Source organism: Neofelis nebulosa, chromosome X (assembly GCF_028018385.1).
Source record: "Neofelis nebulosa isolate mNeoNeb1 chromosome X, mNeoNeb1.pri, whole genome shotgun sequence".
Taxonomy (NCBI): Eukaryota; Metazoa; Chordata; class Mammalia; order Carnivora; family Felidae; genus Neofelis; species Neofelis nebulosa.
The window spans coordinates 6678842-6702823 of NC_080800.1; the positions used below are offsets into that span (position 1 = coordinate 6678842).

Sequence of the window (23982 nt, forward strand, 5' to 3'; positions counted from 1 at the left end):
TTTTTTTTAAATTTTTGGGACAGAGAGAGACAGAGCATGAACGGGGGAGGGGCAGAGAGAGAGGGAGACACAGAATCGGAAACAGGCTCCAGGCTCCGAGCCATCAGCCCAGAGCCTGACGCGGGGCTCGAACTCACGGACCGCGAGATCGTGACCTGGCTGAAGTCGGACGCTTAACCGACTGCGCCACCCAGGCGCCCCTCGAGCATTTATTTCTTGCGTACCAGTCTGTGGGTCACCCGTGGCTCTCCTGGGCTCAACCGGGTGGAACCAGGAAGGCCAGGTCAGGCTTTGGACTGGGTTTGGGACTGAACTAAGCATCTCATTCTGAGGCCAGTGGACCCCTGGGGCACATGGTTGTGCTTCCACCTGATTGGAGAAGCTGTGAGGTGGAATTCTGCGGTGCCAAACCGCTGCCTGTCTTACCCACTGATACCCCACTGAACCAGGGGACCAGGCCCGATCCAGCATCTGGGGAGGGGGAGGTCCGTTCTAGTGCGGAGGTCCTGCCGAGTCACAGGGCAGAGGGAGCGAATGTATATTTGTATTCCGGGGAGGAGGGGAGGGAGGGCAGAAGCGGGGTTTGTGTGTGGGAGGGGTGGGTGACTCCAGTGGATGACGCTGGGTGCAGCCGGTTGTGTCCAGGAAAATCTGCTCCGTGGGTGTTGGAGGCAGGGGTGCTCGCTCGACGTGCAGCTTCTTTGGCTGCACCTTGGAGTCCCCTGGATGCGGGTGGGAGGGGGGGGTCCACTCGTGTCCCCAGGGAACACGTGGCAATGTCTGGAGACATCCTTGGCTGTCAGAACCGACTGGCGGAGAGGGTGCTCCTGGCATCCAGTGGGTGGATGCCAAGGATGCTGACAGGCTGGTAACGCATGAGACAGCCCTCCGCGAGGAACGGTGTGGCCTGGGCCTGGGTGTTCAGTGGCCGACGAGCCCTGCATAAAACAGGTACTTCCCAGCTGATTCTTGTGCACCTTCAAGTTGGAGAACCTCGTCTTGCAGGACTGCCCCAACTGTGAGGGAGAATTGGCGATCCTTTCTATACAGAGGCCTGCTGAGGAGGGGAAGTGAGTTGTTGAAAATGTCACAGATGGGCTGTGTAGAAGCAGGTTAAAACTTCTGGGTCTTGGCAGGGTCTCTCTGCAATCTGTGACTTTTTTTTTTTATTGTTTTTTTTATTAAAAATTTTTTAATGTTTATTTTTGAGAGAGAGAGAGAGACAGAGAGTGAGTGGGGGAGGGGCAGAGAGAGAGAAGGAGACACCTAATCTGAAGCAGGCTCCAGGCTCCCTGCTGTCAGCACAGAGCCTGATGTGGGTCTTGAACCCATGAATTGTGAGATTACGACTTGAGCCAAAGTCGGATGCTCAACCCGCTGAGTCACCCAGGTACCCCTGATATCTGTGACTTTCTGTCATTTATTTTGTACTGTATCAGTCTTTTAAGTTGTATTAATTTCTTTACCGTTGCTCAAGCTAATAAACGGACTATTTATTTGGTGTTGAAAAATCTGTTTTTTATTAGATTTTCATTGTGAGCTTAGTGTTTTCTTTCTCCAGGTGGCCCTTTGTCAACTATTTCTGTTATGTATTTTCTTTCCTCACCGGCAAGACTGCCAAGTTCTTGATAGCAAAGATCTGTGCCTTAAATTTCGTTTTTTTTTTCTATGTAGTAATGAGCATGTATGGTAATTATTGGTCAGTTGCCATCGGTATCCATTGCGATCCAAGTTGCACAGTGAGGTTAAGGGCCGTCTATCCAGTTTGCACAGACCAGCCTTTTATACCTTGCTATAAATCCCGTCTTCAGTCTTCAGGGGCCGATGCTTAGCAGGCTGACGCTTGGTTGCCGTGTGGCAAAAAGAAAGCTTTGACCTCATTAAAGGAAGGCAGCCGTGTTATTGAGAGGCAGGCCGCCTCATTCTTCCTCCCACACTCATGTTCTTTTATTTTGGTGGTTGAAATGTTTGAAGTATGAAAAAAAGTCGGGAATTGCTTGCAGGCAGGTACCAACATACGATACAGCGAGTTAAAGCTTCTCCGGCCCTCCCCTCTGTTGTGGGCAGCAAGCAAATCTGTATTTTCTTTTAAAAAGCCAGTGGGGGAAGCATTTGCTGTGGGGATGCTGTATCTCCTAGAATTTGCTATGATCAGATGAACCAAGTATCGTCCGTTGGGGCTACCAGCAAGTTATGGGAATAATTGAAATGGTTCTCCTTGTGTGTATCTATGGTGCAGTGGTTTTGAAAAGACATTTGTTGACTTCATGGGATGCAGAGAGGTCAGGGCTCATTAAGGCTGTTCCACCCTTCAGTTCTCTTTTTTCCTTTTCTTCCCTTTCCCTTTCCCTGATTGATTGACTGATTGATTGATTGTAGGCTTTATGCCCAGTACAGGGCTTGAACTCACGACCCTGAGATCAAGACCTGAGCTGAGATCAAGAGACAGATGCATGGGGCACCTGCGTGACTCAGTCGGTTGAGCATCAGACTCTTGATTTTCACTGAGGTCATGATCTCATGGTTCCTGAGTTTGAGCCCCACGTTGGGCTCTCTGGTGTCAGCACAGAGCCCACTTCGGATTCTGTGTCAGCCTCTCTCAGCCTTTCCCAGGCTCGTGTTTAAAACAAACGTTTAAGGGCCGCCTGGGTGGCTCAGTCTGTTAAGCGTCCGACTTCAGCTCAGGTCACGATCTCGCCATCCGTGAGTTCGAGCCCTGCGTCGGGCTCTGGGCTGACAGCTCAGAGCCTGGAACCTGCTTCCGATTCTGTGTCTCCCACTCTCTCTGCCCCTCCCCCGCTCATGCTCTGTCTCTCTCTGTCTCAAAAATAAATAAAAACGTAAAAAAACTAAAAACAAACGTTTAAAAAAAAAAGTAGTGCTGCTTGTAGTTGGGAAAGGAACCCCCACGTGGCAGATCAGACCCTTTTAGAGGCACTGGGAATGTCGCTCGTGCTGGAAGAGTTTAGCTGGAAAGCAGTGCAGGAGGAAACACCACTTTCTGTTCTGCATGCCTGTATCAAGACGTTTTGAGTATTAATTCCTGTCGCACAGCAGAAGAGGCTTCACGTTCTCATCAGGCATGGAGAATTGAGTGTGGCTGAGATTGGGGGGGGGGGTTGTGTGTGTGCGTGTGTGTATGAAGGGGAGAAAGGAACAGTGACAAAGCCGTTTGGAGTGCAGGGAATGTATTCGAAGATAGGCACTCGAGGAACGACGATAAAATTTTGGCAGTAGTCTGGGTTCCTGACCTGTGACCCAGAGCCCGTGATTGCCAGAGAGGCTCCAGTGGTCCCGTAGCTGCATCCTGCTTCTCACCAGGGCCACAGGGCACTGTGTCAGGTCTGCCTTCCCACAGCGCTCTGGAGGAACTGTTCGTGCTCCACAGAGCTGATACTTTTCCACTTGCTTCACTGTGTTTTAAGGAACCAGGAAGTGATATTATCGGCTGAACCGTCTCCAGGTCCTTTTGATGATTCTGTCCTTTACCGGCCGTGAGATGCCCGTGATTTTTGTGCTGTGACTTCTCGCAGCGCACTTGTCCTCGTGGCAAACCTGCGTGTCGCAGACAACGGGAAATGGAGACTCCTGGACATAGATTGATTCTCCTGTTTGGAGGTTGCGGTTATGGGAACCAATGTAAATCAGATCCTGCCTTCATCTGTGATTTTACCACATTAAATCCAAGAAGACCCGTGTAGGTGGTCAGTTTTTTCATCAAGTCTACAGAGTGATGTTTTCCTGGAAAGAGCCCTCAAATGGGAACAGAATGATTGAATTTTAGTCCTAACGTGGTCATTAAGCACCCATGTGATACTGTCCTCAAGAGAGTAAAGGTAGTGTCGCATTTCTCCTGCCAGCTGAGGGCTCAGGCCACATGCTCCCTGATATCACTCTGGGACACAACATGATTGATTTCAAGACCTTTCGCGGCCCCTTGTTTGAATTCGTGGAATTATGGGCAGTTATGCTGCCACTCATGGTGGTAAAAATTGTATATGGTGGAACCCGGTGACTGGAAAGCCGTCTTCAGGATCTTCTTGTCACCTGAAAAGGAGTGCTCCATAATAATTGTGTTCCTTGGAACTTCTAGGGACTGAACTGCCTTGAACAGGAGTCAGGAAAGGCCTCCCTTCCAACAAATTCCATTTTTGTAATGTTTATTTTTGAGAAACAGAGACAGAGCGCAAGGAGGGGAGGAGCAGAGAGAAAGGGAGACACAGAATCTGAAGCAGGCTCCAGGCTCCCAGCCGTCAGCACAGAGCCCGATGCAGGACTCAAACCCACAACCCGTGAGATCATGACCTGAGCCGAAGTCAGACGCTTAACCGACTGAGCCACCCAGGCGCCCTTCAACAAATTCCATTTTGGTAGAACTGTCTGAGAGAACTTCTGGATTATCTAGCTAAGTGGATGTGACAGAATTAAAGGCTAATTGGGACTCTATCTGAGAAAATCAAATTCCGACACGTAGTCTAAGCAGAACTAAGGAATATGGTTACCTTTATCACATTATTTTAGTTTTCTTTGGAGGACATAGAAGCTTGTCCTATGGTGTCAGGCATCACATATGGAGGGACTTTTTTCCCTGAAAAGTCCTTGGGGGGGGGGGTCAACTTTATTATTATTTTTTTGAATGTTTATTTTGAGAGAGAGAGAGAGCCCTGGTGTGTGTGTGCGTGCGAGTGGGGGAGGGGCAGAGAGAGAGAGAGAGAGAGAGAGAGAGAGAGAGGAGAGAGCATCCCAAGCAGGCTATGCACTGCTAGCTTGGAGCCTGATGTGGGGCTTGAACTCACGATCCTTGAGATCGTGACCTGAGCTGAAATCGAGGGTCAGACGCTTAACTGACTGAGCCACCCAGGCACCCTGAGACCATTCAACCTTAAAAGAAAAAACAGCAAAACAAAACAAAAAAATAGTTAGCTTTTTTGTATTAAAATATTTTGCTTGAGAGTCTTTATTGAAAATTGGTAATCTTTTGCAAATTTAAGTAGGCTTTGGTACTTTTTAGGAAGATTCTTTCCTGCTTGATATGCTTGGTCCTTTTACAACTTAGGTTAGGACGGTTCTCCAGGAAAGGAGAGGGGTTGAGCTGTGGTTTTACTGTTAGCATTGCTCCGATCACAAAAGAAATTTCCACCTTCACCTCTTCCTTTTGCTTACTTGCTGTCTTGGAAACATTTCCGCATCTGGCCTTGGGGGAGTCGTAAAACAGGAAGAAAGCGTTAACAACAGGCTGTGTTTCGTAACCGACATTTGCTTCTTGCCCTGAATACTGCATTTTTGCCATCCATTTCCCACTTTATACATGGAGGCACATTCCAGAGCTGCTCCCGAGGGCTGCTGAGTCATGGAAATTGAAGGAGACCGCCTGCCGGGGCACCTGCTGTGACAGATGGGCTCCAGAGACATCAGCCAGCAGAGGGACAGGATTCATCTCCCAGCCCCATCCTCTGTCATTTCATTCTCTCTCGTTCTGGCTTTTTCCTTTCATAGCTGCCCTTCCGGTTCATTTGAACCGCACTTCACCTGTGCAGGAGGGCCATGGCCGAGCTCTCTTAGCTAGCTCTAGGTGTGAAGAGGCAAGAATTGGGACGCCTGGGTGGCTCAGTCGGTTGAGCATCTGACTTCGGCTCAAGTCGTGATCCCACAGTTTGTGGGTTCGAGCCCCGTGTCAGGCTCTGTGCTGACAGCTCGGAGCCTGGAGCCTGCTTCGGATTCTCTGTCTCCCTCTCTCTCTGCCCTCCCCTGCTCACACTTTGTCTGTGTCTCTGTGTCTCAAAAATAAGTCAACATTAAAAAAAATTAAAAAAAAAAAATGAGGAATGGGGACGGGAGCAAGGGAGAGGTGACACCAGTGTGTCACAGATGGCTGTCTGTGGAATGTGAAAATATTGTAGGATGGTTTGCGGTCTTTTTTAGGTTGAGTGGAAAGGACTCTGATGGGTACATGTTTATGTGGTTAGTGTGTCTGGGGGATTCTCGGTATTCACAGTAGTTAATGTCCTGTAAAGTCACTGAAACTTCATAGAAGCTTTGCTCCTAGGGGAAACACAGGGGTAGCTTCCTGTGAGCCTCTGCTTAACGTCTGTACGTGAGCTTATTTTTCTGTATAAAGACCCCTTATTGAATATATATCGTTGATTCCTTTACACTGAAACTCCCAGCCAACAGCAGTGTAACTCCTGCCCTAGGAAGGCTCGTCTAACACGTGGGTTTTCTCCGTCAGGCACGTCCTGCCTTCTTGCCCTTGGCAACACCGGCCAGCACTAAAGCTCCGGGCTTGGGGCTGTTCTCAACGATCCTCACCAACAGAGAGCAGGCAAACGGGAAAGACTTTGGCATGGCAGAGACCCCGTGAAGGACACTCGTTTCCAGTCTGGGAGCTGAAACGAGAAGGTGGAGTTCAGCCTTGTTCAGCCTCAGCTGGAAACACGTGCCCCTGGTGACTCAACTTCCCCGCTCCAGTGTCCTGGCGTGACCATGGAGCACGTGGGTATCGATCGCAGGGTGACAGACAAATTGTAGCAGATAGGCCGATTCAGAGATACACACGGTGTTTATCCCTGTGCGTCAGAGACACATAAACCTATGTCTAATTTGAGAGCAGCTTTACCAGCCTGAAAGCAATCAGCGTTCCAACAGTTGTGTCCGCAGGGCCCCACGGAGATGGGTTGGAGCTGCAGGTGTTGCAAGAGCGTCTCGGGAGGCACGCAGAGGGTACGTGGGAGGCAGGGTCGGGTAGAAAGCCTAGCGACCTCAAAGCCTGCCTCCTGAAGTGTGGGCCAGCCAGATAGCCCCGGAGCAAGAGAGAGATGGCCTTGCTCAGTCACGAGGCTGCCGGGAAGAGGAAAGCCAGGGTGGATTGGGAAATTCTTTCTTGAAAGGAGATAAGGAGCTTTGCGTTTCCGTAGTTTAAGAGTTGCATTTGCACAGTTACTCCCACAGTTGTAAACCGAACCTTCAGTTACAAGTTTATATATAAAGCATTTTGCACCCATATTAAGTGGTTGTTTTTGATCAGAAGTTGTCCGGTATTGGAAGTGTCTGATGGGTTAACCCAACAGAATCTTTTTTTTTTTTTAATGTTTATTTATTTTGAGAGAGACAGAGTGAGGAGGGGAGGGGCAGAGAGAGAATCCCACGCAGTCTCCGTGTGGCCAGCACAGAGCCCGACACGGGGCTCTAACTCATGAAACCGTAAGATGATGATCTGAACTGAAATCAAGAGTCGGATGCTCAACCGACTGAGCCACCCAGGCACCGCCCCCCCCCCCCCCCCCAGTAGAATCTTTCTAAGGTGTAATGATATTGTTTGAAACAAGGGTCACCCTGATGTCTTACTGGGACCTCAGTTGAAACGTGATTTGATCCACATTGGAAGCCAGTCAGTGGCATCAGGGCCTCCTGATGATTCTTGGTTGGTTGGTTTTATCGGGATGGTTCCTTCCCCCAGATTATGATTGAAAGGGAGCCAAGGTATTAAAAAAAGAATGGAGTTTATGAGTAGGTGTTGGTGTGTATATATTTAAGGTGGCCTTAGTCTGGGAAAAGGAGCTTTTTCTGGACAGCTCCTTCCTTTTCCTCAGGTTTTGTGGGTACTGAACACTGAAGTCCTGTATTAAAACTGTTACTGGGGAGCCTGGGTGACTCATTCGGTTGAGCATCTGAGTCTTGATTTCGTGTCAGGTCCTGATCCGGGGTTGTGGGATCGAGCCCTCGTCGGGCTCTGCATGGAGCCTGGAGCCTGCTTCAGATTCTCTCTATTTCCCCCTGCCTCTATCCCCCACTCACGCTCTCTCTTTATATATAAAATAAAGAAAATAAAAAAATACCGTTATCGAGCAAATGTTATAAGGACAAACAACACAGTTATGATTACCCATTCTGAAATGATGGCGATATTAAATATAATTTGGTTGAACACGTAACTGCCAGCGTATAAAGTAAAACGCTCACGTTGGACTTAAAACCAAGTAAATGTTCATTTCATGGAAAATATCCAACTGATAAAGGATGGGTTGGTTTCTGATGGTGATAAAGTCCGTTTTAAAAAATTGAAAGTGCTTTTTTCTTATCTGCAGTTCGTACAGATAAGTTCTGTAAGCTCTCGGATCGTTTCAATTTCAGGTGGCATAAATTCTGAGGCTCATTCTTAGACGTTTGGCCTTACCTGGGCTTATAGGTATAGTCTGTGTCCTTGAGGCAGTAACCACCAGATCGTGCACATCTGTGGTTGGACAAAGTTGAGCTTGTTGACTTACTACCTTGAGGGGACCGTGGGCATCTCCGAAAGAGGGTGCTAGGAAGCGCTTAAAAGATTGGGCCTTGCGTTCAGTGATTTGGGGCAGGGTTTAAGGAATCGGAACCTTGTCCGATGTTGGTAGTCTCTGAAATTATTTGTGTTGTGTCTGGAGAATGCCACAGCCTAGCTGCTTCTCCTCTTTCAGTTAATACGTACTTGATTGGTACATGGATGGGTGATTGATTGAATGGGTGTCTGATGGGTGCGTGTGCTTAACCATCAGAAACATCCAAATAAAAGAATTGTCTTAAAAAGACTTCTTAATGATCACTCGTTGCTAAAATCCTGCGTCGTAGCTACTGGGTTTGGCCCTGCTGTCATCTTCAAGTTTCGTTTTTTTTTTTTTCTTTTCAGTAAAGCCTATTTATTTATTTTGAGAGAGAGTTGCACGCATGTGCAAGCAAGAGAGGGTCCCAAGCGGGCTCCCATGGGCCGGATCCCACAACCCTGGGATCACGACCTGAACCGAAATCAAGAGTCGGGTAGTCCTCTGATTGGGCCATCCAGGGAGGGGCCCCAGTGATGGCACTTTATGGTTCATATTTTAGAGCATCAGATGCATTCTTTTTGGTGCTCTCGCGAGTGCTGTTTTCTCAATTTCATTTTTAGGTTGTTCGTTTCTAATACTTGCAGAATATTACGTTTTAATGCAATAGAGGACCCTTTTTTCTTGCTAGTTACAGGAAGAGTTTTTCTGGTTCACTGCCTGTGTTTATTGCAATTAGTTTTTATTGAGTAGGAAGACCTTTATAGGGTTCGTTTACGTCCCTTGGATTTGTTATTTTTAGTTCTCCAGAGTACCAGGAGGGTGCCTCAGTAACAGAGACTGTGTCAGGTTTTCAGAAATTTATTTAATTTTTTTATTTTAAGTGATTTATTTTGGTTAATTATAGACCCACAAGAAGTTGCAGAAATAGCGTTCTGTGTGCCGTCCCCCAGCTTCCTCCAATGGTGGCATCTTACATAACCTTGGTGTAATATCAAAACCGGGAAATCCACATGGCACAGTACAGTTCACCAGCCCTGAGCCCTCACTGGGAGTTCACTGGTTTCTGCACGGATTCATTTGGGAGTTACATTTGAAGGATAGGCATAAGCAATAGCAGAAGGGGATGGAAGGAGTTGGGGTTAGAAAGAAGCACGCGGTCGCGGTCGCCTTGACTTTTTTGGCAGCCAGTGTGCACGGGGACAGGTGACAGCAGGCCAGGAAGACGGGAGATGCTCTTGGTGGTTAAAAACCAGGTATCTGTGCTGCCCATGCACACTGTGTTTTGTTTTCACTGCTGTAGTAAGACAGACCATTTTCCCTTAATCTCCAGGCAGACTCATGTAGAACATTAAATTTTGGGACAGAAGACCTTTCTCTTGCTAGTTACAGGAAGTGATTATAATGGGGAAGGCAGAAACCCAGTGTTACACAACCTGAAATCCTTGGCCCTGGATTCACTTATTCACATGTTCTTTATTTTGTAATGGATGAAACAGTCCCCATTCCCCCCCCCCCCCCACTTCAGTGGATGTAGTCTTGTGTTGGGTGTTACCTACTCCATTAGGACCTCACTTCAGAATTCCCTTCCTCTTTTTTTTTTAGCGTTAATTTGTTTCTTTTGAGAGTGGGGGAAGGACGGGGGTGGGGGGGAGAGAAGAGTCCCAAGCAGATTCCCCACTGTCAGCACAGAGCCCGACGCGGGGCTCGAACTCCCAAACCGTGAGAGCATGACCTGAGCTGAAATCAGGAGTTGGACGCTTAACTGATTGGGACACCCAGGCGCCCCTGGGGGGCCTTTCTTTTCCTCTGCTTGGGCGGTTTGCCACTTGTCCTGCTGGGAGAGTGGAAATGTAAAGTGATAGTTGACACGGACCCCAGTCTCCCATCACACGGAATGTGGCGGGATGGATGGTTTTTCTTTCCTGCCTCTCTTGCTGTGAGGGTAACAGGATTGGTAATGGTCACTGAGAGCAGCGAAGTGCTCTTGAGTAACTCTGCACGTGGGGGACGAGGTGCACTGTACCTCCAAGAGCCACATAATGGTGTGTACCCCACGCTGGGGTTTGGACACAAGCTGGTCAAGAATGGAGTGCAGTAGATTCCTGTGTGAGCATTGAGAAGCTCTTGTGAGTGAGGCATGGAGCGAGGTTGCACAAGCTTCTGTGACTCGTGGAAACCGGAGCCAGGCTCATTTACGGGCTCACACCCGTCGGGTACCATCAGACAGGGATGGTCGTTGTGAATGGGGTCCATGCCAAGGCACCTGTGAAGCATCTGTAGAGGCTCGGGACGGACTAAAAAAAGTCACAATGGTCTCGTATCTATTGAAACAGAAAGGAGGTTAGCACTTACCTAGCACAGGGGCCTTGGGGACGGGGCCTGGGTTAGCGTCTGCTAAGGTGGGAGTGGAGGGCTTCTTCTCGGGACAGTGAACGTGTTCCAAGGTTATTTGCTGATGGTGGTTGCACGGCTCTGGGAATGTACTGAGAGCAGTTGAATCATATACCGCCAGTGAGTGAATTGTATGGTGTGTGATTCCTAGCTCAACAAAACTGTTCACTTTTTTTTTTTTAACGTTTTAATTATTTTTGAGAGAGAAACAGAGTGTGAGCAGGGGAGGGGCAGAGAGAGGGAGAGAGAGAATCCCAAGCAGGCTCCTCACCGTCAGCACCGAGCCCAGTGCAGGGCTTGAAGCCTCAGATCATGACCTGAGCCGAGGTCGGACGCTCAGCTGACTGAGCCCCCCGGGCGCCCTTCATCAAAACCGTGTAAAGGGGGTTTTTGTACTTTGAGTTTGTAGTTTCAAGAGTGCTTTTCTAATACCTGCTGTGATCTTGTGTGGTTGGAGCTCCTGTTTGTGCACAGATGCGGTGTAACTTTCAGCGTGGAGAGAACGGTTTTTTCAGTGACCGGTTCCCGAACACGTGTCCCCATCTGTCATCTCTACGCCGCCACAATTAGGAAGCAGCCATCCACAGTGAGCGGTGAAAACGTGGCTGCTGTCACAGGAAGTGTAGCACTGTCCTCTTCGTGTTTTCTCCTTTCCCTGTCTCCTCCTCCGCCCCTCCCCCTCCCACGAACTAACTAACAAGAAACAGCACGAACCCAGTGGCACAGCTGAATACGCTCCGGGCTTTTGAGGACAGGACACATACAGGGGGGAAGATAAAGCACAAGTACAGCCACCCAGCCTTTCTCCACGGCCAGCGTCAAGATAGACACGGCAGAGGGCAGACTCAGGAAAGCCTTGATCTGCCTGGTCAGAGTTGGGAAAAAGTCCGAAAGATCTGGTACCGCAGATCACCCTTACTGTGACCGATGAAACTGATGGAGGGGGCGTAGGGAGAAGAGGGAGAATGCAAGGGAAATTCACAAGGTACCCGCCTGCACGTTGATAATCGGTCTCCCGATTCCTCCCCAATGCGTCTTGCTCGGAAATGATCAGAAAGCACTATCGTACGCATAATTGGAAGCACCATGGCCTGTTTCTCCACTCGCACACTTGGCTAAACGAAAAACGCACTTCGAGTGAAAAAAATGTTCCTTCACAAAGCTTCCGAGGGGCGCCTGGGTGGCTCGGTTAGTTAAGCATCTGACTTCGGCTCAGGTGCTGATCTCACGGTTCGTGGGTTTGAGCCTTGTGTTGGCTTGTGCTGACAGCTCAGAGCCTGGAGCCTATTTCAGATTCTCGGTTTTCTTCTCTCTGTCCCTCCCCTGCTCGTGTTCTGTCTCTCTCTCAAAAAGGAATAAACATTAAAAAAAAAAAAAAACAACAACAACAAAAAAAGCTTCCGACATCCAGATGGTCACTTACTATGTCCTCTAACACTCAGCAATCTTGCCATGAGCTTTGTAGCATTGGCTCACTGCTTATGCTTAGAAGAAAATGACTGAAATCGCACATCCCATTAAATAAAAGCCATCAGGGTTTAGTGTCCTGAAGAAATGTTGTCTACACAGCCAGCCTCTGCTCTTTCGTTACCACGTGCGGTCACACGTCTGTGCTGTGAGCTGTGAGTAGTTCACAGTTGCAGGGAGAGAGCCGAGGTCACAGACCGGGAACAGGGATGGTGGCTGTGGTGCAGTGTTCCAGGAAGAGGCCCAGGACGCTGGGGAGGAAGGACCCACCCCCACCACCCCACCCCACCCCACCCCCGCCACCCTGTGAAATCAGCCTCCCCTTGTGTGTCTGTGTTTAATCTGCGGGGCGGGATTTCTGTGCGACTTCCTGTGTTGAAACCCGAGTGGCCTGTCCCGCCTTTGACCTCTGCTGTCTGCAGTGTGGCTTAGTTCACGTGTCCTGCTTCACTGTGAGACCCGGGGTCACATCCCTGGATTGACATCCGAGGTCAGAGTTTGGGGCAGGAATAGGAATGTACCCGAGTCTCGATGGGATGTGAAGGTAAAGACGATTAGCACCAGGGGTGCCTGGGTGGCTCAGTCCGCTGAGCATCCGACTCCTGGTTTTGCCTCGGGTCATGACCTCATGGCTCATGAGATCGATCCCCACGCCTGGCTCTGCGATGACTGTACAGAGCCTGCTTGGGCTTCTCTCCTCCTCTCTTTGCCCCTATCCTGCTCACCTGAACTCTCTCTCCCTCTCTTTTCTGTCTCTCTCTGAAAATAACAGTTAGCACAGCCAGTTCCTGTTTGTGTGTCTGCCTTCCACCAGGCGGTATCCCGGGGACCCTATGCAGTTCCTTTTGAGCCTCTACAAGTCCACATCATTGGAAAGACTTCCAGCTTTACAGGTGGGGAAACTGAGGCCAGGGCAGTGCAGTACCTGCTGTGCAACTCCCACCTGTGGAGCTCAGAGCGGGCTGGTGGCAGGCTGCGTCATTGCGACTTTAAAGTCCCTGTTGCCTGCGAGGCAACGCTGCGCTTCTGAGCCCTAGAGGGTTTCCCCTCGATTCCTGCCAATTTCCAGTGGGACAATTCTCAGGACCCCCAGGAGTGTGTGGCTAGAGGCTGCGGCTGTGTGCGTGGGAACCCTGAGAAAATGACGGTGTCTGATTCCAGAAACATCTCTGAGCCAAAGCCTGAGACCGGCCTGCTCTAAGGCAGGGGCTGCATTTGGCCTGCTACCTGTTTTTGTGCAGCCCGCGAGCTAAGAATGATTTTAGATTTTTAAACGGCCGAAAAAAGAATAACATTTTGATATAAAAGTTATATGTCAGTCCGACACAGTTTTATTGGAACACAGCCACACCCATTCACGTATATCTCCTCTGAGCAATAGACGGTGTTGCAACACAGACCCCCTGGCCCAGGGAAGTATTTACTCTCCGGCCCTTCACAGAACAAGGGTTGCAATCCCTGCCTGCCTCGAGGCCTGTCCCTGTACCTGCTGTACTTTCATTCCTCCCCCCTCCCCATCTCTTCCTCATTTGCACTTTGTTCCCCTTTCACCTTGCTTGCTGGAGCCTGGTATTGCACAGTTAGAGAGTCACTTGTTGGATGTGAAAGTCTGTCTCCGTTAAAATGTCTATAGCCCTGAAAGAGGTAACATGTTAAACCTTACCATTGATGCGTTGGGAGTGGAAAGGGTTGGTGCTGGCATTGTTGGAACAGAGCAGGGCTGATGTATAAGAGGAGGGGGTATGGGGTGTCCCTGTGTGGCTCAAGATGGGAGATTCGGTGATTAGAAGTGACCTTCTAATCACTGAGCTTTCCCTCAGTCACCGAGAGGCTGGGAGTGTTGGTGGGCGAAGTGCGTGGCTAAGCTCCCCTGTGGGAGCTGTCGGCTTTGGAGAACCGCGTCACCTGAAGATTACCGCCCCCCTCCCCGCCTTCCCCCCCTCCCCGCCTTCCCCCCCCTCCCAAGAAGAGGGTGCTAGGCTCCTGACGTGACTGGTCCCCGTGGAGTCGTAAGGTGGGGCCCACAGGTAGAAAGTGGTCGAGTCGGAATCGGACATAGACAGCCTTCAGTTCTCAGGGGCTTACCTGCATTCTGGCACCTTGTCTGCGATGCTGGCCTCACAGTGCAAGGGTGACCACCCGTTTCTTGCCTTTTTGTCCGCTGGTTTTGATGCTTGCTTCAAGGCCCGGACAAGGGTGAGAACTCGGGAGGGAGATGTCAGTCGGTCCATCTCATCCGTGGTACCTGGCGTGCCACACACGGACCCGTCGTCATGTGTATTTGAGAATAACGATGCCACGGTGGACCCTTGCCCCGTTATGGTGTCCTACCTGTAGGACTTCCGTGCCGATTTACAGTTCAGTTACGTTTGCAGGCTTTCTGGGGCCATTCTAGACTCGCTGGGAAGTTGACCATATTTTTATAGCGTTTTGGGGAGAAAAACAGTTCCGAGTGAGGAACCAGTGAAGATTTGGACTCTGTCCCATTTGTAATTCGGAGGCTGCTTCAACTTCAAGCTTTCTTCTTTAAACTTGTCCCGTCGTGATGTACACAGTAGCAAGGCAGAGTATTCCGTTAGCCGTGGCGTCCTCGCTAAGTGGCTTCCTCGCGTTCTACTTCTTGCTTCACTTCTTGAAGCATTATTAAAATACGCTGGAGGCTGCTACCTCTTCTGGCCGGGGAGCGGGTTGGGGGGGTTGGGGAGAGAAGGGATTAAAAATTAGCTCGAATCTAAAAGCCGCACTGACAGCGCAGATAATTTTTCATGCTAACCTACTTTCAGTGCTGCCAGCACCATTGTAGAATGGAAAATCTCTGCTTTCTCCCGTCCTGCTCTGACGAGACCTAAAAATAACTCCATGAGGAGATGGGCACGTGGCCCTTTGATCTCTGTGGCCTGGGATATTTCTTGGTAGGAGCCGAGGCTGGAAGGAACTTGGTGTTTTTCAATGAGCCTTCGGGTAGTTGCAGTTGATGGATGAGGCCAATTACTGGAATCGTCCTTCACCATCAGGCTATTTGATCTGTCCCTGGTTTCCATTTCTTAAGCTTCTCCGAATACGCTTTCCCCACGCCTGGGGTTTATGCAACTACAAACTGGGATATGTGTGCGGAAACCCAAACAAGACGCATCACTCTTGGATGCCAAGAACCGCTGGACTGGATTTGTTAGCGATTTACGGAGGGGCCTCCCGTTCCAGAATAAGTAGAACACCGCTTTGACCCCCAGGGGGTCTGCGGTTGAGGTGGACAGGACAAGGGCAGGATTCGATTTCATGGGTAGTAGAGGTGTCCCAAGTGCCCGTGCGCTCTGCGCAAAGGAGTTTGAAAGGGGTTGGGAGCCGATGAGGTGGCCTGGGGCAGGAGGTGAGGCCCAGGAGGCACCTTCCCGCCAGGAGCATGTCTGCAAGAGTGAGGAGAGGAGGAGAGCGCAGAGGAGCCAAGAGCCCTCAGAGGTGCAGAGGTGGGACGGTTGGCGGAGATTTTGGGGAATCCGACTTGTGTTTTTCAGGGTAGGAGCGGTGGGTCTGCAGCGGATGGGAGACGGGGTACATGCGCGGCAGTGGGGGCACACCTTTCCTTGGAGAGCCACAGCCCTGAAGGTGAGGCCGGAAGTGGGTAGCCTTTGCCTGGGAAACTAGTGTGGGTGAAGGAGGGCTTAGGGAAAGGGAGACTTGGTGCTTGAGTGGAAGCAGACAGGGAGATGTTCAAGAGATAAGATACAGGATTGGGGGATGGACTGTATTTCTTCTTTTTTTAATGTTCATTTAGTTTTGAGAGAGAGACACGGAGAGACAAGAGTGCAAGTGGGGGGGGGGGGCAGGGAGAGGGGGAAACACAGAATCTGAAGCAGGCTCCAGGCTCAGCTTTCAGCACAGAGCCCGACGCGGGGCTCAAACCCATGAACTGTGACATCACGACCTGAGCCGAAGTCGGACACTTAACCGACTGAGCCACCCAGGTGCTCCAATGGACTGTATTTCTTGCAGGAGGAAAACTGTGCAGGGTTTTAGTCTTGGGAGACTAGGGGTATTAGGGGCATTACTTTTTGGGGACAGATGAGAAGGCAGTGAACATGTAAAATATTTAGAAGCAGAGAGGACGATACCTCTGAAAAGCTGTACCGGGAGATAACCTAACATACGAAGGTTAAGGTTTTCTGGGAGAGCAGGGGCGTCCTGACTCAAAGGAAGCCAGGCGGGGTGGGATCTTCTGATGCCCGAGACCAACTAGGCTTTCAGACTGTACTGGGGAACAAAGGGTGTGTGCCTGGGGACTTGGTAGCCAGCGGCCGCTTCTTTTCCTCCTGGTTCTTACCCTCCCTGATCACCACCATTGTTTAGAATCTGAGTCACCCTCATTTAATCCGCTTCAGATGAGGCTTTCTGTGTAAGAGGTTATTTGAATTATGCTGTTTGTTTCCTAAAAACCAGTGGACTGGGGCATATACCAAGGCAAAGCAGGACTACGTGGAGATGGGCTAACCCCCAGCAGCTGTCTAGTAGAACGTTCTTCCACGATGCAGATGTTCCGTGTCTGCACTAGTGTGGATCGTCTCAATACTCATGGATCGTCTCCATACCTACTGGATTGTCTCCATACCTCGTGAATCATGTCCATACTTGTGGATCGTTTCCGCACTAGTGGGTAGTCTCCATAATGGTAGTTTCCATACTACTGGATAGTTTCCGTACCTAGTGGATCATCTCCACACTAGTGGATAGTTTCCATGCCTAGTGGATCGTCTTCATAGCTAGTGGTAGTTTCTGCACTAGTGGATAGTGCCCATACCTCGTGGTTAGTCTCTGCACTAATGGATAGTCTCTGTACCTAGTGGATGGTCTCCACACTAAGTGGATAGTCTCACATGGGAGATACTAGCTACACGTGCCTATGAATTGTTTGGGCTTCTGATGACAAGGTAAGATGAGGGCTTATGCGGTGTCTGAGAAGGATAGTCTGTCAGCAGAGCCTCTGGACGCGTGGCTGCGGTGAGGCTGAACATGCCCACGGCCAGGTGAGGGCAGAGAACTGGTGTGAGGAGAAAAGCTCCAGGTGGTCGTGGCCCCATGAACCAAAGCTGGGCTCCCTATGTTTCACTGCTTCTGTTTCTTACTGTTAATTACGTCAGGTACAGGAAGTGTGGGGCTGTGATTTTGTCCTCGTGCTGAGCCAGAGGGGCTGGTCTGCACCTTCACCGTCAGTCGTGAGTCATGGTCTAAGGTCGTCTCTAACGGACAGGTGTGCGGAGATGAGGTTGACCGCCTCGGGTTTAGGAGAGGGGGCAGGAGGACTCCAGGCAGAAACACCTCCACTGAATTCTCTTCCCTCCCCAGCTGCGTCTTCGAATAGCGACTCTTATCAAGCCCTTGGTCATCTCTATTGACGTTTAGCCTTGAGAAAGGAAAAGATCATCTCAGAGTTTCCATCTGTGAGCAACGTTTTCTGAACATGTTGAAAATGTGGGCTTAATTTTGTGAGCGTAGCAGGAACTCATGTGGTTCGGGATTTATTAAAAACCGTAGGTTCTGTGAGGAAAGACCACCTCTCACCTGAGTTCTACAGACTGTTTACTTGCTTTTCGCACTGGAAACACAAGCAAACCATGCCAGAAAAAAAAAATCAACAGAACCGTTTGTTAGATCTGTTCGCTGATTGCCCTATTTCCGATTTTCCTCCTGCTCGTCACCTGTCTTCGAAGAAAAGTCGCACACGCTCTGCCTTCACGCCGTCTGATGCTCTCGCGCCACACACACCCTGATGCCGTGCGATGTGGTCTGCCCCCACTTGGAAGAAGCATGCCTTCCTCGTTGCCCGTGAACTTCAGATCGTGGACACCCCAGCTCTTCCAGCCCTTCTGCCCCTACCTGCCACCCCCCTGCCTTCCCCACTCCCCTCTCCCTTCATCCTCCTGCTGAGCACCAGGAGCACCAGGGCTGGGCACCCTGTTTGGGGCCAAGTACTTCAGAGTCCCCACGAGGTGATGCTGAGTTTGGACTCCTTGTGCCCAAGGCTCTCAACAGTCTGGCTTCCTTATTTGCCCACTTCTTGTAGACAACGGTCCTGAACCTTCGTTTTTATGTTTGGACCTGCTTTAGCTGTCCATCAAAGCCTAGGAGGCTTGTCAGAATAGAATTTTCAAATGCATTCCAAAAAAAAAAAAAAGAAAAATAGTCGGGTGCCTGGGTAGCTCACTTAGTTGAGTCTCCGACTTTGGCTCAGGTCATTCCCTCAGGGTTTGTGAGTTTGAGCCCCGTGTAGGGCTCTGTGCTGACAGCTCAGAGCCTGGAGTCTGCTTCGGATTCTGTGTCTCCCTCTCTCTCTCTGCCCCTCCCCCACTCGTGTTCTTTCTCTCAAAAATAAATAAACATTTAAAAAATAAGAAAAACAGGCTTGCAAAGGACGCGATTAAAATTATTGTCATTACAATATTAAAAACAGAATTTGGGCCGCCTGGGTGGCTCGGTGGGTTGAGCGTCTGACTCTTGATTTCGGCTCGGATCACAATCTCACGGTTCATGAGATTGAACCCTGCATCAGGCTCTGTGCTGACTTACGGAGCCTGCTTGGGATTCCTTCTTTCTTTCTCCCTCTCTCTCTGCGCCTCCCCTGCTTGCTCCCTCGCTCTCTGTCAAATAAATAAACTTTAAAGAAATAATAAAATTTATTGAATAGTAGGAATGTGTGTTTTTTTCCTTTTTCCTTTTCTTGTTGTGGTAAAAAATAATATAAAATTTATCATTTTGGGGTGCCTGGGTAGCTCAGTCGGTTAAGCATCCGAGTCTTGATTTTGGCTCAGGTCACGATCTCACCGTTTGTGAGTTTGAGCCCCACACTGGGCTCTATGCTGACAGTGCACAGTCTTCATGGGATTCTGTGTCGCCCTCTCTGCTCCTCCCCTGCTCGCTCACACACTCTTTTTCTCAGAAAATAAACACTTAAAAACATTTTACCATCTTGGAGTGCCTGGGGGGCTCAGTCACTTAAGCATCCAGCTCTTGATTTCAGCTCAGGTCATGATTCCACGGTTTGTGGGTTTGAGCCCCGTGGCGGGCTCTGTGCTGACAGTGCGGAGCCTGCGTGGGATTCTCTCTCCCCTTCTCCTGCGTGCTTACTCTTGCTCAAAATAAGTAAACGTTTTTTTTAACGTTTACCATCGCGACCTTTTTCAAGTGTCGAGTTCAGCAGCGAAAGTGTGTTCACGTTGTCGTGCTGTCATCCCTTCCGTCCGTCTCCACGACTTTGCATCGTCTCCAGCTGAAACCGTCCCCGTTAAAGTCCTCGTCCTCCTCGCCCCCAGCCCCTGGCACCCACTGTTCTGCGTTCTGTCTCTCCTCTCTGTGCCTCCGAATCACACAGTATTTGTTTTTTGGTGATTGGGTTACTTCACTGAGCGCAGTGTTCTCCAGGCTCGCCCGTGCCATAACAGGTCCACGTGTGTACAGACCACATTTTGGTGGTCCGTTCATCCGTCGGGAGACTCTTGAGTTGCTCACACCTTTCACGACTGTGAGTCGTGCTGCTGTGTGAGCCTGGGTGTATAAACGTCTCTTCAATCAAGACCTGCTTTCTGTTCTTCATTATGGTCTTAAACATTTTAAAGGTTTTTTTTTTTAAGTTTTATTTATTTTGAGAGAGAAAGCAGGGGTGGGGGAGGGATGAGAGAGAGGGAGGGAGGGAGGGAGGGAGGGAGGGAGAGAGAGAGAGAGAGAGAGAGAGAGAGAGAGAGAGAGAGAGAGAGAGAGAGAGAGATTGAGATTGAGAATCCCAAGCAGGCTCCACACTCAGCACAGATCCCAACGCAGGGCTCGAACTCACTATGAGATCATGACCTGAGCCAAAGTCAGACGCTAAGCGATGGAGCCACCCAGGTGCCCCAGTTCTTTTCAAATATTTTAAATAACACCACGTAGCAATGACTTTAACTGCTACCAGCATTTCCAAGTGGTATTCGGTGTCAGCAGTATTTGCAAGTGTCTGAGACCTCTGTAACACGATAGGAGAAAGGTCTCCGGTTTCTGTTGCTGAAAACCTCAGGGGTCTGCTAATTCCACAAAGGTTTGTTACCTGCGTTTCTGATGGAATTCGGTAAAGGCTAGTGGAAACAAAGTGGTTGCCCCCCTGTTCCTGCCATGCAAGTTCCCTGAGGCCCCTGAACTGGCTTGCATTCCAGCCAAGTGGGGAGACTGACTTTCTCTGGATAGACATGGAACCTTCTGCCTCTGTGCGTGCGCCTTCAACTAAAATCCCACCCATGGAAAATGCTCGCTTAGCTGGAGGCTTCTTCGTCCTCCCCCGCTCATTTACTCATTCATTCAACAAACGTGTGGTCGGTCCTGTGTGATCGGTGCTGCCCTGGGTACCGGGGCTGTGGCAGTGAACCAAACAGACTAGGATTGTGTGGCCATGGTGCACATACCCCGGCCAGAGTGGGAAAGAGAAGCCAGCACGTGCACACAAAGGTTTTTGGGTGGCAACCCTGATGAGCATCCTGGGGAGATCATCGGCTGTGAGAGCGTGTGGTCGGGGCATCTTGCTTAGTCGTGGGAGGGGGCATTTCAGATGGAACCTGAGGGGTGAAGAGGAGGGGCTGCCTGGCCAAGGAACAAGCATTTGCAAAGGTCCAGAGCAGATGAGGAGAGGGAGAGGGAGAGAGAAAGAGAAAGATCGGCCAGGAGCCTTTGCCATGACTCTGTGGACTCTGTGGTCTGTGTTAAGAAGTCAACGCTTGTCCTGAGTATCGGGCGGCATCCGTGGAGAGGAATGACCCGATCTGTACATTGTGATGGGATTTGGCTGCTCTGTGGTCAGTGACTCAGAGGGAGTCCATAAGGGAAGTGAGTTGACTGTTGGAGCCTCCTGGAATATTCTGGAGGTGTAGTTTCTAGGACCAGGGGCATGGAGAGGAGGGCATTTACTGCAAACAAAACTTGGACATTTATTGGGTTTCTTTTTAAGCTTATTTATTTTGAGAGAGAAAGAAGAGGGGCAGGGGCAGAGAGGAGAGAGGGAGAATCCTAAGCAGGCTCCATGTAGAGCCCGATGTAGGACCCGATCCCACCACCGTGAGATCATGACCTGAGCCGAAATCAAGAGTCAGTCAGAGGCTTAACCGACTGAGCACCCCCCAGGCGCCCTGGATCTTCTGATGCCTGTGAATTTTAAGATCCCTCCCTTCCCTCCTTCTCTCCTTCCATTGAAACCCGGAACACTCTGTGTCATTCGAACAGATTTATGTTCCTGCCTTAAAGTGTAGTTATTTTTACACTCTTTCTAGGTCTATATTAGACTGGAGGTCAGAGACTGAATTTACGTGCTTTGAATATCTAAAAACATTATACCTCATTGCTGAGGTGAGTGTGTGTGTGTGTATGTGTGTTATATGTATCCTGCATTCTTAGGCACGTGAACAAATTTCTCAATAACTAGAAAGTGTGAACAAATTTCTCAATAACTAGAAATGTAACGATGTGTTGTAACAGCAGGTACTGTAGGGAACCCTCACGACCGACGGCACATTCCTGTTACTAGACCTTCCCTAGAGTCTGCAAATAGTGTGTCGTTGTTTAATAAGGTGCCGGTTGAGGTTTCCGTGATAGACTTTTGCTTTGTAAAAAGAAATTATCTGGATTTTGATGGAAAAATTGTAGACCCTCCTGAGTGTTGTTTTGCCTTTGGTTCTGTCCTGTTTAAGAGCTGGTTGTGAGCAGGAGAAAATAACCCATTTTGTCTGTAACAAAAATATACGTTTGGTTTTTAAAGCATATGCGACACAGAAGACAATACCAACTTGGCGGGCATTTAAATTGTTATGTAAATCAAATCTTTTGATGTGCGCATTGCTCTCTGTTTTTCACGATTTGTTTTTGCAGGGAGAAAATAATTTTTCCCAGAGAGGTTTTGGGTAGAAAGAAGCCCTCATATGGTATGAAGTGTGCGACGTCTTAGATTTATTTTTCCTCCTTCTGCCTGGGAGGATTGAAAGCTTAAGCATTTAGTGATGTGCGCGCACCCGGGAACATTCCTGCCTTGTTTTCCCTTCTAGTCCCATTTCCTGTATAAGAACAGGACTAATGAGTGCAGCTGGAGCCACTCAGTTCAGAATGAAGGAGTGTGTGTGTGTGTGTGTGTGTGTGTGTGTGTGTGTATGAGAGAGAGAGAGAGAACGAGAACACTGTCTCTTTGTCAAACCCAGTGACTCCCCTGCCAGGAGTCCGGCTCCTGAGTTTTAGTGAATTTCATCTACTCATTTTGGGGGCGGGAGGGGGACTGGGGTTCAAAATAAGCAAACAGCACTAGCGGGATAGATCATGTGTCTGTCAGAGATGCAGTCTCCGTGTTTCCTCTTCTGGGTCTCCATCCTGCCCGAGCCGAGGCAGACAGGCTTCAGAAGGACCCTGAGTATTAAGTTGGGGGAGATGCGGGTGACCCTCGGGGTCTGGTCTTTTCCTTTCGTTGAGGCGGGAACTTAGGGACCTGCTGGTGTCACTAGAGGCATGGCACAGGCTGCGATGGAATTTCTAGGTTTTGAGTCCTGGGCTCGCTTGTCTACACAGGGTGGGCAGCCTTTCTCTGTGGAGGGCCAGAGCGTAGACGTGTTAGCTTCAGATGGCAGGACACTGTCACAGGTCCTCTGTGGAACCATGCCTTGTGCTAAACAGCTCTAGATGTTTTGTCACCGAATGAGTGTGGCAGGGTCCCAGGAAAAGCCCACTTAAGGCCACTGAGGCCACTGGGCTTTGAATTTCCTATAAATTTCCTGTCTCCTGAAAGATTAGCCCTTTTGATTCCCCCCCCCCCCCACCACCACCATTTAAAACAAAGCAAGAAACCATCCTTAGCCTGTGGGCTTCGTGGGATAGGCCGTGGGCTGGATTTGGCCGACCTCTGACCCACACTGTGTGGACCGTATAGAATTGGGCTCTTAATAGTTGGCGTGTGTCCTGTGTATTTCTCAGAGCACTCTGTGTTTTCTCGACAGGCGTTGGATTCCCTGACCTTGTCTGAAGGTGATGGATTTGTTTTTACTCATGCTCTGGGAGGAAATGGTTTCATTTCCGTGGAATTCTGTGTTCTCTTAATCCATGGGTCGTTTCATTCATCGACTCCGCGAATACCTGTTGGTGGCTTCGTCTGTGCAGTGCCCGGCGTGGTATGGTGGTAGTAACATCTGGGCAAACTGGAGTTGCTTCCTGTCCTTGTGCGGTTGACACGTGAGGGGGGGTAGGTGCCCGAAAGGGCAGTTCTCTGGTGATGGGGGAGTGGCCTTGCTCTGACCTTGAGAAGGGCCCTCCCACCGGATGGAACCAGAGAAGGTGAGACCTGGAGGTTGGGGGTGGCATCGTGGGCCAGGACTGGGCAAGCCATCCTGGGCGGCGAGCCCTAACTGAGAAAGAGGTGGGGTCCACGCATCCCCACCCCAGCCTTTGTCCATGATTCAGTGGAGTTGGAGGTTTGCCAGATGTCAGGTGTTTGAAGCATACCCAGTTCAACTCCACCTCTGGAGAAGTGGTCCATTTCCTCAGATGCCGTCATTTATTTTTAATGTGAGAGAAGGATTATTTAAATTAAAAAAAATTTTTTTTACATTTTTATTTTTAAGAGAGAGACAGAGAGCGGGTGCGTGCACCGCTCAAGTGAGGGGTAGCAGAGAGAGAGGGAGACAGAGAATCCAAAGCAGGCTGCAGGCTCCGAGCTGTCAGCACAGAGCTCGATGCGGGGCTCAGACTCACAAACTGAGACCAAGACCTGAGCCAAAGTCGGACGCCTAACTGACTGAGCCACCCAGGCCCCCCCCAAGAGAGGGATTTTTTAGGAAGAAGGACCACA

The 23982-nt window shown here is 49.8% G+C and overlaps 1 protein-coding gene and 1 long non-coding RNA gene across 6 annotated transcripts in view; one reads left to right on the forward strand and one right to left on the reverse strand.

Annotated features, from left to right (window-relative positions):
- Positions 1-23982, forward strand: part of TBL1X (transducin beta like 1 X-linked) — a 230332-nt gene that overhangs the window by 21258 nt on the left and 185092 nt on the right. The window lies entirely within an intron of this gene.
- Positions 9137-15027, reverse strand: LOC131502674 (uncharacterized). The gene is made up of 2 exons (XR_009257110.1): positions 14238-15027; positions 9137-10615 (listed from the first exon to the last, which is right to left on the reverse strand). It is a non-coding gene; the product is annotated as an uncharacterized LOC131502674 (long non-coding RNA).